At 44.1% G+C, this 17160-nt stretch overlaps 1 protein-coding gene across 1 annotated transcript in view; it reads right to left on the bottom strand.

The window, feature by feature from the left end:
- The window catches only part of RSRC1 (arginine and serine rich coiled-coil 1), a 304072-nt gene that overhangs the window by 283993 nt on the left and 2919 nt on the right, over positions 1–17160 (bottom strand). The gene's annotated exons all lie outside the window — the stretch shown is intronic.

A 17160-nucleotide genomic window follows, 5' to 3' on the forward strand; every position in this document is an offset into this window, starting at 1 on the left:
GGCAGGAGAGAGACTATCACCTGAAGAAATGGCTGTACAAATAGCTACCCTCCAAAGCGTTATTTCCTATCCGATGGATGCCGCCCCGTGGCAGCCGTCGCCCTCAGGAGAAGAGGAATCCTGTCCTGGGAAACCGGGGGAAGCCCCCTCGGAACTTCCCAGACTAGACGAAGTCCCGCCTCGCGGGGATACTCCAGTTGAGGTACCTGGAGAAGCTCCAACGGAACCCCCTAGACCGGACGGGGATCCATCTCCCGGAGATACGCCAGCTGAGGGGCCAAAACCCGGAGAGGAAGGGCCAACCCGTCCGACCGCGTCGCCGGTGATACCCCCTCCCGCTTCTCCAATAACGGTCCGGCCGGATCAGTCAGAAGAGCCTCCGGCTCCTCCAAGGGAAGGTCTACCGGTGCCACCGGAACAGCCTCTGCTTCCCAGAGTAACGACGCCGGGAGGGGCAAGCCCGCGCGGCCCACCACCAGTTAGGCCTTCGCCGCTGCGGCCCCTCCCGCTTCGACCGCAATTAATACCGTTGCAGCAACCGATACGTTTGCCTCAGGACCGACCAATATTACCACCTCCTAATCAACCGGCGGGGCCTATACCACTGCGACCCCACCGACCCGCCCCTCAGCGGCCGATCATGACCCAACCGCTACGGCCACCTCCACCTCAACCGCTACTGCCCACGCCTCCGGTGTTGCCTCCACCAGCACGGCCGCGGTTGCTGTCGCCCGCCCGGCCGTTGCTACCGCCACCAACCCAACCCAGACCACCACCGCCAGCCCAGCCGGTGTTACCGCCGCCAGCACAGCCAGCACCGCCGCCACAACCGGGTCCCCAACGACCCCTCCCCGTACCGCAACGGCAATTGATGCTTCCGATGGACTTTTACCCAGCACCGGCTCCTAGACAAGACCTCCCTATGGGCTGGGTGAAACTGGAAGCTACTTTTGATGGGGATCCCTCCAAACTGGGATTTTTCCTAGTGCAAGTAGTACAATTCTTTAACCGGTGGGGACACCTCTTTGGTAGCGAGGCCAGCCAAATTGAGCATCTCGGTTCTCGCCTACAAGGTAAAGCAGCGGACTGGTATGTAGGTCTATACAATATTGGGGCCCCAGAACTCAATACTCTCCAGGGGTTGGTGGATGCCATTCGAGCACAATACGAAGATCCCCTAGAGGAAACTAGGGCCCGAACAGAATTGCAAGCCATTAGACAAGGCAGCATGTCGGCAAGAGACTATATTACGAAATTCCGACAACTAGCTGCTAAATGCCCTAGGTGTGAGGAATCCACCAAAATTATCCTGTTCAAGCAAGGGCTAAACCCGAGACTCCTAGATAGAGCCCTTATGCAGGATAATCCCCCTACTCTGTTAGGCTGGATCCAACTTGCATGCGAAGTTGAGAATCGCATTTTGGAAGTCCGTTTGGTTGAACAACAACAACAAACGGGACAAAGAAGACCATTGACCCTACAAAGGGGAGGACGGGGTGCTGGATATGCCACCCGTGGAGCGAGAGATGCTAGATGGCAGCAAGGGCTGTGTTTGCAATGCGGACAAGCCGGTCACTTTGCAGCACAATGCCCCCTCCGGCCTGTGCAAAGACCTCCGCTCCAACTACGGCGTCCAACCCTTGCTCCATTTCCTACACTCCAACGCCCGACTCCAGCTCCACGAGCGAACAGAGGTCGCGGCGCTTCCCAGCGACCAGCATCAGAAAGGGGCCTGGAGGCGGAAGAAGTCATGGAATACGACCCCGCTTCCCCAAGTGTGGAGGGGAATCCAGAAAGCCCCCTGTCGGGAAACGAAATGGATCTGTCGTAAAAGGACCCAAACGACAGATCCACCCCAAGCCCGTCCCAACACGGGACCGGCCGCCTGGGTCCATACTATTCCTGCCAGTGACTTTGCTGAACCCGGAGAGGAAGATGCACATTCGTGTACAAGCCCTTATTGACTCGGGCTGTTCAAGAGATATCATCGCCCCAGCCCTAGTCAACGGATTGGTCCTGCCAGTCCGCGAATTACAGAACCCAGTAATTTTTGAACAAATGGATGGCACTAACATGAACCCTGTTACCACCGAGACCATTCCAGTGGTCACGGGCATGGGCCAACACTGGGAGAAAAGGTCTTTCGTCATCAGCTCAACGGCCAAATACCCATTAATTTTAGGCAGCAAGTGGCTTTGTGATCACAACCCCCACATTAATTGGGCAGAGGGATGCGTCACCTTTAATCACGCTAACTGTAAAACCCATCGATGGGACCAAAATTGGGGTAGTGATCCCTCCCACACCGAAAAGGCTCTCCTCACCCGGGAGGATATAAAACAAATACCCGAGTATTACTGGCCGTTCTTGAACGCTTTCTCCGAAAAGGAAGCAGATACCTTGCCCCCGCACAGAAGAACCGACTGCGCAGTAGAGATATTACCCGGGGCTTCCCTACCCAAAGGCCGACTCTACCCTATGAATCCCCGTGAACGGGAAGAACTCCGGAAATTCATCGACACCAATCTCCAAAGGGGATTCATCCGCCCAGCCAATAGCCCCCATGCGGCTCCAGTCCTCTTCGTGAAGAAAAAAGATGGGGGACTCCGACTATGCACGGACTTTAGAGGACTTAATGCTGTGTCAACCAACAACGCCTATCCCATCCCGCTCATCCGAGACCTCCTCAACGTCGTGGCCCAAGGTAAGATCTTTACGAAATTAGACTTAAAAGATGCTTACTTCCACGTTCGTATAAAAGCAGGGGATGAATGGAAGACAGCGTTTAATACGCCCCTCGGGCAGTTTGAATACTTAGTTATGCCGTTTGGTCTGGCGGGGGCCCCTTCAGTTTTTATGTCCATGATAAATGAAGTATTACATGAATTCCTCTACAAAGGAGTTGTGGTGTACCTTGATGACGTATTAATTTACTCGGACACTGAGGAGGACCACATTCAACTAGTTCAAAAGGTTCTGGCTGTATTAATGAAAAATAAACTGCCCATCAAGCTATCCAAATGCGAATTTCATAAAACCGAGCTCACCTACCTCGGTTACTGTATTTCCTCAGAGGGTTTGAAGATGGATCCATCTAAAATACAAGCGATCCAAGAATGGCAAACTCCCACTACCCGCAAGGAATTACAGTCCTTCCTGGGTTTTGCCAACTTTTACAGAGACTTTATTGCAAACTTCGCACAAATCACGCTCCCCTTAACAGACCTATTAAGGACCAAAGATAAAGGGGACCAGGCAAAGAAACCCTCCTCCAAGTTACCATGGACATCCAATTGCCAAACAGCCTTTGAATGCCTAAAAAAGCAATTCGTTACAGAACCCGTCCTCTCCCACCCCAATGAAAACTGTCCATTCATAGTGCAAGTCGATGCCAGCGATACAGCCATTGGGGCGGTTTTATTGCAGAAGGGGGAGGATGAAAGGCTACGGCCTTGTGCATTCCTTTCAAAAAAATTCTCTGAGGCTGAAAGGAATTGGAATGTATGGGAGAAGGAAGCTTTCGCTGTCAAAGCGGCCCTCACTAACTGGCGACATTGGCTAGAAGGGGCAAGGCACCCTTTCGAAGTGTGGACTGATCATAAAAATCTGGAGGCCCTTCGAAGCCCCCGCAGACTGAATGCCAAACAATTACGATGGGCAGAATTCTTCTCCAAATTCAATTTCACGTTAAATTACCTCCCGGGCAAAACTAATTTTCTTGCCGACGCCCTATCGCGCATGCCCCAACACAAAAGCAAACGGGAGGAGACTATAGACACTGTCTTCTCACCTACGCAACTAGGAGGCGTGGTGACTACCCGCAGTCGAGCGAGCCAGCCCCTCCCGCACAGCCAAGACTGGAAAACGAAACTTAAAGCTGAAGTGGAAAAGGAGGGGGATAAAGCGCCCAAAAGTAAACTGATTCAATCCCCACAAGGGGACTGGCTGGCCGGGACCAAATTCTATGTCCCCGGCAACCTCCGACGAGAGGTTTTGCAGCGATGTCACGATGCCCCCACAGCCGGTCATTATGGGTACCTGAAAACGTTACATCTGATCCAACGGCAATTCTGGTGGCCAGGCATGCGCAAAGACATTTCTCAATATGTTAGTTCCTGCCCCATTTGCCTCAGCGCCAAAACTCGGAAAGGAAAACCCCCGGGCCTCCTACAGCCATTAGAAACGCCTAACCGGCCTTGGGAAATAATCTCCATGGATTTTATAACTGATTTGCCCAATTCAAAAGGACATAATTGCATTTTGGTAGTAGTAGATCTGTTTTCCAAACAAGCACATTTTATTCCATGTACTGCGGTGCCCATCGCGCGGAAATTGGCGGATTTATTCTTAAAACACATCGTAAAATTACATTCTTTTCCGTCCAAGGTGATTTCGGATCGCGGCGGACAGTTCGTTGCCAACTTCTGGCGGGAGCTTTTACGAATGTTGAATATTGAACAAGGAATCAGCTCAAGCCACCACCCACAAACAGACGGGCAATCCGAAAAAACTAATCAAATTTTAGAGCAGTTCCTTCGTTGTTATATTAATTTCCAACAAGATAACTGGGTGGATCTTCTCCCTCTTGCGGAGTTCTCCTACAACAACAGTGTGCATGCTTCCACGGGAGAGGCTCCTTTCAGAATTGTATATGGAACTCACTTCAACCCTTTCCCGCTAGACGCTCCCCCTCTCCATTCCTCTAGCTCGCCGGATGCGTCTTCATGGTGGGGGGAGGCCGCTCAACAATGGACTCTTATCAAAAAGCACCTCGAGAAAGCCAAACAGGATTACAAAAAGTACGCAGATCGCCATCGTGCGGCCGATTGGGATTTACAACCTGGAGATCATGTTTATATTTCCACCAAGAATCTAAAACTAGCCCAAACCAGCCGGAAACTAGCATTAAAGTTCCTTGGACCTTTTCCTGTGCGCAAAGTAATCAATAAAGTGACTGTTGCAGTAGATTTGCCCAAGAATTTGCGCCATGTTCATGATACGTTCCATGTCAGTCTCTTAAAGAAAGCTCCAACCGACAACAACTGGCATGTCAAAGCTCCACCCATCCCTACTCTGATAGACGACCAAATACACTATGAGGTGCAACAAATTCTAGACTCAAAGTTCAAACGTAAACAGCTGTTTTACCTCATTAGGTGGAAGGACTTTGATTCTGGTTATGATGAATGGGTGAACTCTGTGCATGTTCATGCTCCTAGATTAACCAAAGCTTTTCATACTCGTTACCCATATAAACCAGGGGGGGATCTATTTTAAGGGGGGCAGAATGTCAGGTCCAGTGTATATGTAAACTGTACTGACTCCATTTTCTAATGCTTTTAGTGTTTAAGTGCTTTTCCCCACAGGCCTCACCGCTTCCCAGGCGGATTTCTCACCGGAGGAGATTGTTTTGTCTAACACCGTTCCACCAAGCATTGGCCTTGAGAGAGAGCAACTTCCCAAGACTGAAAGACGTTGTTTTGAGAACTGTGGGGGGAGGCTGGTCCAGCTGGGAACTGTTACTCTGTACCTTATGCTTTGCCCTTCATTGGTAACAATGATCGTGTACCATCCTGAGTCTCCTATTCAGGACAGTGGACTATAATGGACCTTTTCTGCAGTAAAGTTTCCTTATTCAAACAATGGACTCTTGTCTGTTTGTGAGGGGGAACCTGTAGGAAGAGCCTTATTTAGCCACAGTCTGACAAAGAGTCCCACAACTGTGTTGAAGTGAGTTCCCAAGGGGAACTTGAAGCGAACATCTGACTGCAAGTCCCTGTGGCAGCCACAAGTTAAACATAATATCTAGTTCACCACTTTCATCTAGATTGGTAGAGACAGTAGAAGCCAGTAGCGGGAATCTGCAGTTCTGTTGACTGGACCGGCATAGTCAACCTTTGCAGCACTCTCCTCAAAGGACGGTAGTACAGCCATCACAGACTGGAAAACAATTCACTTACTGCCCTGCCTTGCTGAAAGGAGATGCTAGTATTTTCAAGGATATGCTTGTTTAAATGTGGCTAATTCATCTCCAATTGATATCCTGTAATGTGTACGATTATATACAATTGAACAGTTTGGTATTTTCCATATATAAAGTTTAATTCAATATTCAAATATACTGCTAGATCTGTTGAAAATATATGAAACTGTTTCTGCCCAAACACTTTTCTTCTTCTGTTTACTATAAAATGTGTTTTCTATTTTCAACTTTTATTTTCCCTACCTCTCAAATGGCAGAAACTAAGATACATGTGGTAATATAGCACAGGGTGCAGCAGTTTGCATCTCTCTCTTTAACCCTGCGTATATTTGAAAATTTGCTTGTAGAAAATTAAGACAGGTATATTTCTCTATTTCATAAATATGCCAAATACTGCAGTTTCATCTGCTAACTAAATTATACATGATGTATTTTCTGTTGTTAAAGCAGTAACATAAGTTTAGGCTTGATAAGTGCATATATTTCAAGTCTCACCCAAATTTCCAATTTTTTAAGGAAAAAAATAGAATGGGGGGTGTTCCCCATGACTATAAAATTTCTAGTAGACTGCCAGAAGCCTCTAATTTATTAAAATTACTAGGGAAGTGCATGGCACTATTAGGTGCATTGGTCCACAACTTTTGGCTGACAACAACATACATGGTCACCAGAACCCTACCCTACCCACTTCTGAATTGGAGAATTGTTGTACTGTGTTTATTTAGTGTCTCCAAAACGCAGAGCAAGGTCCTGAGTGGTCTCCCCACAGTGCAATCCTAAGAAGGATTACTTCAGTCTAAGCCTAGTGAAATCAATGGGCTTAAACTGGAGTAATTTTTCTTAGGATTGCACTGACTCCAAGCTCAGGAGAAGCAACAGCAACCAGAAGAGAAGTCTGCCATGGCAAATGTAGCAGGCAAAGTAGACCCTTCATTGAAAGTTCCTTTCGTTAACTAAGATTTGGGTGATTCACCTGTTATGAACAGGAGTCACTGTGATGCTAAAATAATATAAATCTATTTGCTGGAACTGGTAATCAGATCCCCAGCTGCACTAAAGAAGCAGAGTGGCATTTCGAGAGTGACTTGGGGGAATCTAGGTGGGAAGCAAAGTATCCTCAAGCTTCTCCTGTGATAGAAGACCCAATCTTGGCTTTGAAGGCAACAAAAGCCAAACTGCCCAAAACTCAAACTGAGGGACTGTGAGACAGAAAGTCTCTGATCTGTAACTGGAAATATTAAGTATCTCCCAACTCTTAAGATGAAAACCAAGCGTTATTAAAATCCTTGTCTGCCAATGGCCACACCAATTCAATCAGATGGCTCAAGTAAGAAAAGCCAAAAACTAAAATAAACAAATAAAACAGAGCAGGGACAGGAGCAAAGTGGAAGAAGCAGTTGCTGCTAATCTAGTCGCCCACTGGAAATATTACTGGTGAATTGGTTTGCAGCAGAGCCCAAATTTGGGACCATTTTATAATAGAAAAACTTTCGGATCAACTTGCCCAAAGGGAAAACCAAAACTATAAATCCCACCTTCTGGAGCAATGGTCCCCAATTCTAGACTACTTAACAAAAGATGAAAATATGGCAAATGCAAGCAGGAAACATGACCTCTACTATTCCCTAGCATATTTATGATACCAGTTGGCACATTAATAGGATCACCACTAAGCAGTAACCAAACCTAGAAAAAATTTGTTTAACAGAGCTTTTCCTATATATTTTTGTTACACAACAGCCACTCAAATAACTGAATATTATTGAACCATGTAACAGGAGGTGTACTTTTCTGATTGTTGTATGCAATATACTGTTGTTAATTGGTTCTTGTTGTTTTAAAAATATTATTGAAAACGTTGAATAAAATATAATTTAAAAAAAAATTGGTTTGCAGCAGGAATTGAAGAGAATTGGTCCAAACAAGAGAATACTCCCTAGTAGTTAATCTAAGAAATAAAAGTGCAAAGCAATGTGCCCCTTTGTCCAGTCGTCGTGTTTCACCTGGAACCTTGGAGAAATGAGCCTCAGTAAGCTTATTCAGAAGTGGGGAAAAGACTAACACACCAACCAAAACAAAAAGACAGGTCAATCTTGCTATATTTCCCTTCATTGTAAAATTCTTCCTGTGCTTACGGCTTAATTAGACATTTGGAGGAATAAAGCTCTTTTAGAAGCTAAGCGCCTGATCCTTGGGAGAAACGGAATTCCTTGTATAAATGACTCCAGCCCACAGAAGCCATGCAAAAACACTAACAGTCAAAAGAGGGCAGTTCCATCTCAAGTTGAAAGGGATACCCAGAAGGAAGGGAGAAAGCAAGAAACTGGGGACCTCTCTCACACACACATAGTCAAGGTGGACAAAAGATTATTACTTCCAGCATTATATGAATTCCAATAGCTGGAACCTCTCTGTTGGTAGCATGCTACCTGGTTCTCATCCAATTTGGACGAGATAAAGGTTTTCCCCAGAAATCTCATCTCCTCTGAGATTTAGCTAAGGCACTGAGCCAAGGTGGCAGGCAGAAATGAGTGAGTTGAGTGCCAGGCATGACTGGGATAGTAACATCATCTACTCAGGCAACAATACCTTTGACAGTATAAAAATAACTATTTCTACTATAAGATATCCAGAGCAAGATCCGGATCCAATAGTACCTTGAAGGACCAACTAGATTACCAAGGTATGAGCTTTCGAGAGTCAAAGCTCCCTTCGTCAGATCCAGTGGCTAAGGATCATAGCACCACTTCATAGCTAGGTACTGCTCAGGTTTATAAATAGTCATCCAGCTGCACAAGAAGATACTGATTGAAGTGGGCTGGTACTGATTCAAAGCCTCCTAACTTGTAGCTATGTTCATTGCAACTACAATTTCTAAAGCAAACTGAGCATGCTTATATTATGGTAGGTAGGCAAGTGCATATGTAAAAGAACTGAAGTCTGCATTGCTGTGTGACAGAAAATCCTTCAATTTTGTATTAGGCAAATCATTCCTGCAATCTCTTTTTTACACTACACCTAAAGAGAACCATGCAAACAATTTACAGCAATCACCTTGTGCAACTAAAGACTAAATATATTTTAACTGCAACTGTTTTATGAGAAGACAGACTTTGTAATATATACCCAATTTGGGGCTTTTAAATATCTGGATGAATTATTTCAAAACTGGATATTGAGTTCACTTTTCATCTTCTTAGATTTCTTCCAAATAACTGAAGCTGGCAAGGTTCATAAGCCTTTATTTTATCCACCAATCATAACTGTCCTATAAAGCTTCCTTCCAACCTGGTGTTTTTAATTCTGTGGAACCAATATACTAACAATCCTCCATATGAAGAAGTAAAGATATCTGAATAAATGAACTTTCAAACCCAGAATGGAACACTGAATTTACTGTGAAGGATCCTTTGCCTCGAGGGTGAAAAGAACACCCTGCTATGCTTCGGGGTTCCTTCCAATGATCCTTGGAGGCAGGAAACAGGTTGCTCTTTTCATTCCCAGGAGGGAGGGAGAACCTACCCTTTCAGTCTAGCAACTTCCAGAACTGCTCAAGAGTCAGCAACGTGTACACTTAACAACTACTTCTTATAACCTGGAACAAGTCTATATGAACCAGAGGGGGAAAAGACAAACAAGAACAACAATGAACATGTTGATGGTCACAAACAAGACCAATCAACAGGAATAAGAGTGTTGGCAGCTGAACACAGGACATAACCATAGAAGTGGAACAGGAGCCTTCCAACTCCCATGGGTCCTCTTTCCCACCAAGAAAGAATGTTCATAGTAAAGTCCAATGTCCCATTCTCTCAAGGGGAAGGTGACACTCTGTTATACTTGGGATGTTATGTAGCTAAATAGCAGCTAGAGAAGAAAGTAGATGACTGTCAATCAAAAGAAATGGCCAAATTAGACTATCTGTTGTAAGACTCTCCACCCAAATATTGTCTCAAGCATAGTGATAGGGCTCATCTTGTAATGCAGTGATGCTTAGTCCACAGCTTGCACAGAGCCCCATTCACAATTACCAGCCAAAAGAGCCACATGACTATTTATTCCCAATATATCACTCCACCAAGCACACACATACAATAATGCAACTATCACCAAGGTATCTAATTCTCAATGTGGACAAATGTGCAGATACTTAAATCCAGAGACTAGAGCCATGAATGGATAAGACAGACCTTTCTACAAACTTAAGAGAACTCCTAAGTTTGCAGAAGAATCTGAAATCTTAAAAAAAACACATTGGGGGGTTAGCTACCTCCAAATAATAATAGTAGCAGCGCCTGAAGCATTAAGAAATGAACACCCTCTCAGCAGTTATTGTGGTGTTTACTGGGCAACCACAACAGCATAGCTAGCCTTCAAACCTTGGTTTCTGGCAAAGGAAGAGGGAAGGACCATAAGGAGGGGGAAGGATAGAGTCGCAAGGAGGAATACAGGGGATACAAGGGAAAGTAAGGTTCCCTGCTTGTTAATTTTAAATATACAACTATAACTTTTTAAATTACCAGAGTACCTCTAAGCATGTACGGTTGTCTCTACCTTCTGCTGCTGAAACCCTGACAACCTTTGGGTATCTGGAATGAGAGGAAATGCTTCCCAATGTTAAAAGTTCCCTTCAAGTTGAATTCCAGTGCTGCAGGAGAAGGGGTAGTTAGAACCCCTGTCTGTGCTACATTTTCTGCTTGTAAGGAGTTTTGTTCTATGGATAAGCAATGCATTCAACAGTGGTATGTTCCATCCCACCACCTCATTCAGCTGCATGTGTTGATCCAGTCTCATACCCAGAACACCTGCAGCTCCACAACCTTGAAATAATTATCATAGGTAAGTTGTGCTGTGTCTTAAAAATAAACTGTTGACTTATCTTAAAACTACATTAAGGATGGAATTATATCAGTTTCTAAAGAGGTCCCTTTACTTCCATCCCTAGCAATTGGGCTACAGTTTAGGGAGGACTGCAGCTTACCTGTCCTCCAGGCACAGGCCATTTCATGGTGGGAACCGTCTGCCAGCCACAAACCCTACAGGCAATGATCTTGTCCACTTTCCTGAAACACAAGGCAGGTGCTACACTGGATAACTGTGTCGAGAACAGCCACAGCTAACAAGTCAAAGAGTCGCATGTGACTCCCAAGCCACTGAGTAAGGATCACTGTTGGATAATAAATGTAGATACTGAGGACCATGAGACTGGTTTACAAGCATCCTCCTAACTGACACACTGGTGTCAAAAGCCACCGATATGGAGTGAGTCAAGTCATTTGAACCATAATCTTTTCTGGAACTGAAAAGCTCTGAGCCTCATAAGTCAAGGAGATACATTCTTTGAGCAATTGGCTAAGCGTAGTTTTGGAGACCTTCTTACCTCTCACCACTGGGTGACAGGCTATGAAAAAGGCATCTGACCTTCAGGTGAGTTTGGTTTTCTGATGTAATATGAAAAGTGCTGCAAAGATCCAGGTTCACCAATTCTTCTTTCTGGGATGGGAATGCTTTGGACAATAGGAGGGCAAATACATTTTTTGAGATCTCTGAAAGAGCATATTCACCTTAGGCAAAAAGGCCTGTGATAAGAAATACCATATGCTAAGATGCATAATCCTTTGCCATTGGACAGGACACTTATCTCAGAGAGCTTCCTGACTGAAGTAATGGCTGCTAAGAACAGCACCTAAAGAACTTCTCTTATAGGTTTGAATAGAGGCTGAACCAGTTCCTGAAGTACAACATGAAGTCTCCAAAAATGGAACTTGGGAATGAGGAGTTAGCAACTGCCCCTCTCAAGAACTGCCATATGCGTGGATAACTGGAAACTTCCTTCAAAAGCCAGCACCACTGACAAAACTACTACCTATAATCAAACAGTGCTCACCTTCAAACCCTAAGGAAGACAGAATCTGAAAGACTGAGAGCATCTATTTGAAGATTTCCTCTTGCACCACGTGGAGAATGCCTTCTCTATGCTGTTGTATATTCCAGAAGTGGACATCCTGCAGGCTGACACTATGGTCCATTTGACTTGGTTAGAAAAAAAAGGTGAGGGGGATACTTGCTGCTCAGTCTCCATGCATAAAGCAATAGAAAGCTGAGTACAGATATAAAATCAGGCTCTTAGTCACAACGTTGTGCTTCACTGGAAGCACCAATGGAGGTTCAATTGATAGCTCCAACAGAATGGAAACCCACAGCACCCTGGGACATTGGGGGGGGGAAGTATAACAACTCTACTTTCTCCTATCTGAACTTTTTAAGCACCTTGACTAGCAGAGGACACAGTAGGCAGGCATTACAAGTTGTCCATTTGATGTGAGAGGAATAGGGGTATCTTTGTACTAGTTGGAGCTGCAAAGAGATCCACAATGGAAAGGCCAAAGTATCATGTCAGTTTCTGAAAAAAGTTGTAGAGCTTTTACTATGGTGAAGACAATTCAAAAAAATATACTTCTGAGACAATGGTGGGATTGATGGCTTTGATTTCTAAGAGATGCGCTGTTTCATAAAGGAACATTGAAGGACTGTCACATAATGGGGTGACAAATTCTATAGTCTCTTTTTGACCCACAGATCAGAAGTGAATATTAACCACGCTAACTACAATATCCTCCCATCAGCGATGACTTGTGTCATTTGTACTGTTGGTGCTATTTCCATTCCTTGTTGAACTGGGAGTTGGATGGTCTGAAGTTTTGCTTGGACTTTGACTATGATGATTTCTTGAAGTAATTCTAGAATCTGGTAAGATTTCAGCTGGAACAAAAGGACTGTTGCCCTTTTGGAAATGTTTTTGTTTACAGAGAAGAAAAAACAGGCAAACATATAAACATAAATAAATTAGTATGGAAATCATCATATTCATCATGGCCCTTTGGACAACTATTTTTCCTGGAAGAAAACACACAACCTTTGTATTCTTGGACTCCTCCAAGACATTATTCAAACTTTTTCCAAATAATTTTCTACCAATGAAAAGCCGTAAGACCTCATAGGATTTGAAGACGGAATCCACGATCCAGGACATAAGCCAAAGGTTTCTTCTTGAACTGTCGCAGATACCATGGCCCTCTTAGAAAAAACACTTCATTATGTCCAGACCAGTGTCCAATGTGAAGGTTTCCCACTCTCTCCAGCTTTTGCAGAGGAGACTGAGATCTGGATATCCCTTGCCATAAGGGAATCTGCTGGTGATGCTTTGATGGAAAATGTGATGGCTTGATTCACCATGAGGAGCCAGTGCTGCATTATTTTTCTTATTTGGGGCATCCTTTCTTCCAAATCAATGAGAAATCCCTGTCTTCAAACCTACAGCCTGAAAAGATGGAAGAGTTCACTCTAGTGGGGGAGAGTACTCTTCCAGGCTGCCTAGGTCAGCCAGGGTGAGACACAGGACTGTGAGTAGCCATCAGGAAGTTTGTTTAAAGGGGGAAGTTCCCTCAGAAATGGAGCAGGAGGAACACAAAAGATTCACTGTGCCTCATTGTCAAGACTTAGGAAGAACTTCTCTTTTTTTCTCCAATTTCTTGGAGAAGAAATTTTTCAGCTAAGCCTAAAATCCTAGCGGCACAACAAAGGGCTCTTCACCACTTTTATCGCCCACTTGTTCAGAAGCCTTCGCTGCCCAATGACTCATCACTGTGGCAGCCTCAACAGCCTGAACTTTGCAGATTTGGAAATGGGGGAGGGGCTGAATGAACCACCCTGGCTCCCCAGTAAAGGACAAATTGGTCTCCTTGTCCACTGTGCCAGACACGAAGAGGGCTATGGCCTTCCTCTATTTCCAAGCTCTGTTGGGTAGACGGACTAGAAGGGTGTGACAGACTGCACATTTTAAAAAGCCTGGAAGAGCTGTACACACACAGCTGTAGGATTGTTAAGGATTAATCCCTCACAGAAACAGAGAACTTTGAGTGATAGGCTACTCCAAGGGATCTGACTGGGTAGCATGAGCTGGAAAGAGGGTATTTTTTCAGTCCTAGCAGAAAGGAATCAAGTGTGAAGAGTTGGGAGACAGAGCCCTAATGGAGAGCAGTTTTAACACAGACAGGAGAACTGGGGAAAAGTTGGTGAGGAAGTTTGGGAAGTAGGAGCAGACTCACAAATGGGCCAAAGAAAAAGGGATAGATCTTCTAAGTAGAGGAGATTTTCCTTACCCAGTTAAACAGGGAGATAGATCTGGAGAGTGAAGAGATCCCTGGTCAGGTGTGGTTGGAAACTGCCTGAGGAGACCTTCAGATTCAGATAATGACTGAAGGAAAGCACTGGTGTATGAAGAGAAGGGGACTGGGGTACTAGAAAGTGGGTGCCGCATTCCTAGCTCCAGAAGAGAGAGAATACAAAAAGAAAATATACTAGAATGCTTGGGGGGAAATAAGGGAACCAAAGCTTCAAAACAGAAGCCTTTAAATATCTGTGAAGAGAATAAGAACTGAAGTCTGTACGTTTTCAGATTTTACTTCAGAGATATGTATGTGGGTGTTCAATTACCTCAGAAATTTTCAACCCCTGATTTCATCTGACCTTTCCCCTCTAAAGTAAATAAACTAGCTAGTTATTTTTGGAATTTTTTAAAAGCCTCTGGTGCCATTTCTGCTGGAACATCATACAGGGCCTCCTGCTCCATTGCCTGGGGGTGATTCTCCCCAGCTCTCCATCAGAGGATGCTCCTGAATTGGAGGCCCCTGCATCAAATCCGACCAACAATTTCCACAAAGCTGAGGCCAGAAGCAGTAAGACTGAAAAAACAGAGATGAGGAGATAAGGGAACACAAAAAATGGAACAATCCTTTTTTTGAAGGGAAAAGTAAACACACAGAAAGTAAGTACAAGAGAAAAGGAAAGACATTTAGTAAGAGATAAATCTAGAAGCTCTCTCAATCCAATGTTCTTATGAAAGCAGGAAAAGACTCCAAGGGTAAGCCCCCCTCCGAAGCAGGAAAAAGACTACAGGGGAACCCCCCCCCCCTTCTTGGAGACAGAAAGAACAACCTCTAGAGAATACAGGATGCAGAATCCAAATGTTGTAGAGCATTTTCCTCCGCTTTAGAAAGAATATAGTTGTTATGCCAAATCATTAAGCAAAGATGCACATGGTCTTATTTGGAGCGTAATCAACCAACAGAACAAGTTTGGGTTACATCTAATAGGAAATACGAAGCAAGCACAGTTTGCAAGCATGTTTTCATGCCAAAAGATTCTAAAATGTTCATATTTGTGGTATGAATGCAGATATCAGTTCATCTAAGAACTAGAATTTATTTACAAAACAGTTACTTTTATCAATCAGGATTTTTTTTACAAGATCAAGCAATCCAGCATGACCATGAGATTTATATTACCTTAACAACTAGGGGCATTTTCCTGCACTGAGATCAAGACAGAGGTACTAGACAAATCCTCAAAGCAAATACTTAGATCTTCCTGGACTCAAACAAGCCAGATGGTTCTCATCCAGCCTCCAGGGTCTCTCAAGCCTGGCATTATCTGTCAGATAACCGTATCTCCACTGTAAGATGTTCATAAAGCTGCGTGTCATCTGCCTAATGTGGGCATTGTAGCTGATATTATCCCACTATGTCCCTTGGGGGTACATGTAAATCTTAAAAACAGGACCAGAGAAAACAAATGCTGAAGGACCCTACCAACGAAAACTTCCAGAAGAGAACAATATTTTTGCTATTGTGCCTATGAATAAGTGTAAAGGCAGAGAACAATTGCAAGTATCACACCTGTCAGATTCCAGACTGGTGTAATTCTATTTATTCTTGTCATAAGATCCTAAAAGCACAACAACACATTTCCATTTATAATGCAAAGGAAGCAATATATGTTCTAAACAACAGCATTCCACATCATTGAGCAACATTACCTTCTTCTAACTGCTTTTGTTAAAAGGGCAAGAAAAGATGAGCTGACAGGCAATAAACTGTAGATGGGCTGTCTAAAAACTTTTACCTGGGAAATAGCCACCCTCAAGTGCCCCTTTCCTTTAGGAAAAGTAAAGGGGAAGAATCCTACTTTCCCCTGCATTTGAAAGACCACGGCACCTCTGCAACATCAGCAGCCATCCTACAATTCACAGACTAATCTCAGGACTACTTTCAGGCCTAACAAATAAAGAATAAATACAGTTTCATAGAGACAAGGAACAACCAGCAGAATTACTACTACAAAATCCAAGCAAGTGACAGAGCTAAGCTCAGAGAAAACAGTGTTGTACTCTGCAGAGTTCTGGAAAGCCAAAAACACACTTCATTCAACAATGGCTCACCCTTATTTCTACCATCCACCCCCACCCCCGCCAAAAGTATCAAGCACTGAAAGCAAAACCAAATTGAGATGCATCCAGTATATCCAAGTAGACTAGGTTAGACAGAACCAGTGTAGTGTAGAGGCTGGAGTGATGAACTACAATCTGGATGACCCAGTTTCATTCCCTGCTCAGCTATGAAAGCTTGCTGACTGACCTTGGACCAGTCACAAACTCTCAGCCTAATCTATCTTACACAGTTTGTTGTGAGGAAAAAATGGAAGGGGATTATGTAAGCCATTTTGGATCACCATTGGAGAGAAAGGCAGGGTATAAATGAAGTAAAATATATAATAAACAAATAAACAGATTAGTTTTCTACTTCAGCGTAAAAAAATACCTAAAAGTGAGGAGGCTTGAAATCTAAATACATTCCCTAAGGCAGTTTCCTCTCCCTTAATTTCAGCCACAAAAAACAAAGTTGAATATATGAGACAAAACTGAAAAGTTCAGAAGCATCGTAAGTGCATCAAGCTGAGTTCATGTTTTCATAGCAGACTGGATTCCGGGGTTCCAATCCAGGTTTTAGAACAGGTATAGCAATGCAGTTAATCACAAATGTGGGGGAAAATATTCTGCCATAAGCAACAATAAAGGGTCAGTCAGCAGATCAAGTACACTGTTGGACAACTGCTGCAGCATTTCATAATGCTACATGTCAGGGGGTTTTAATAAGTATATTTAGGATGTGTACTAAATTTTATATCCTAATGTTTTATTGATTGAAAATTGGTAACATTTGTAGTTCTGAACCCAGTGAGAGAGGATCCCCTTTAGAATCGTGGGGAAAGTATTAATAAGCATGAGGTTGAATTGTGGTCCAGAAGAGGTCCAAGTGAAATGTTAATTTTCAACCTTC

Source organism: Eublepharis macularius, chromosome 6, assembly GCF_028583425.1.
Source record: "Eublepharis macularius isolate TG4126 chromosome 6, MPM_Emac_v1.0, whole genome shotgun sequence".
NCBI classification, from domain to species: Eukaryota; Metazoa; Chordata; class Lepidosauria; order Squamata; family Eublepharidae; genus Eublepharis; species Eublepharis macularius.